Source organism: Neovison vison, chromosome 12 (genome assembly GCF_020171115.1).
Source record: "Neovison vison isolate M4711 chromosome 12, ASM_NN_V1, whole genome shotgun sequence".
NCBI classification, from domain to species: domain Eukaryota; kingdom Metazoa; phylum Chordata; class Mammalia; order Carnivora; family Mustelidae; genus Neogale; species Neogale vison.
Window position 1 is genome coordinate 41,576,358 of NC_058102.1, and position 1,096 is coordinate 41,577,453.

The 1,096-nt window shown below is 35.1% G+C and overlaps 1 pseudogene; it reads right to left on the minus strand.

Moving 5' to 3' along the window:
• Positions 1 to 580: 580 nt before the first annotated feature.
• On the minus strand, positions 581 to 681 carry LOC122892803 (annotated as a pseudogene).
• Positions 682 to 1,096: the final 415 nt, after the last annotated feature.

The window sequence follows — 1,096 nt, forward strand, 5'->3', positions numbered from 1 at the left end:
TACTCATGATGCAAGCTTAAATTCTGTTCCTGAAAAGAAAATTTCATAGTGCGCCCCTACCACCAGCAATGCTAGACATAGCCTGGGGAATATTAGAACCGCCGGGGAAAGAATTAAGTTTGGAAGCTTTAGCTGAACTTTATGCAGTGAGGTGGAAGGGAGCCTCCTTCTGGTCAATTACATAGAGGAGAATTTTGGTTTTTACCGAAAGTTCTTTGCCTATTTTACAGCTGGAATTGCAACCAGCTTCTCTTATTAAAAAAAGATTCGGCAGTATTAATACAAGCAGAGCAAAGAAAATAATCATTCTGAACTAACTCAGGAGAAATGCCCAAACACACACGCACTTCTAAGTAAAGGAAGCTCCACCCTGTTTCAACAACTAAATAATCATTTTACACAATAATCAAATTGCAAAGAAAGCACAGTCTACACATTTAATATGTTCTCAAGTATCAGACAACTTGGGACAAAGCCTACAAGCTAAATAATTTGCCAGTGAATTTTTCAATGACCTTTTCTTTATTAAAATATTCATTAATTTAACATAGTCTAGATGTAGACTTCTAACATATTTTTTAAAAACAAGGAATGCTTCACTAATTTGTGTCTTGTGCAAGGGCCATGCTCATCTTTAATGTATTGTTTCAATTTTAGTATATGTGCTGCCGAAGCAAGCACTAGATTTTAATATTTATTATAATAAATGTACTACAGGGGCATAAATCCTGATTCATATATTTTAATTTACAAATCCACCAGTTTGATTAATGGAGCCATTTTTCTCTACAATCATGTTAAGCTACATCCATAGCCAAATCCCTGAAGTAAATTATGAGCTCATTCAGGAAACATCCTGCCAAGAGAGTATTTGGCACACAGTAGGCAGTCAATAAATACTGAAAATGATAAACATTTATTCTACCAAAGCATACATAGCAGTATAGATTTTTAACCGTGTGTAAACTCTTCAACTGAAATGTTAACAACAGTCCAGTCAGTCCCGCATCCAACACACCTGAGAATTGCTTTCCCTTCCATTAATTGAAATACAGTCAGGAGAGAGACATTAATTAATATTAATCAAGCTGACCAG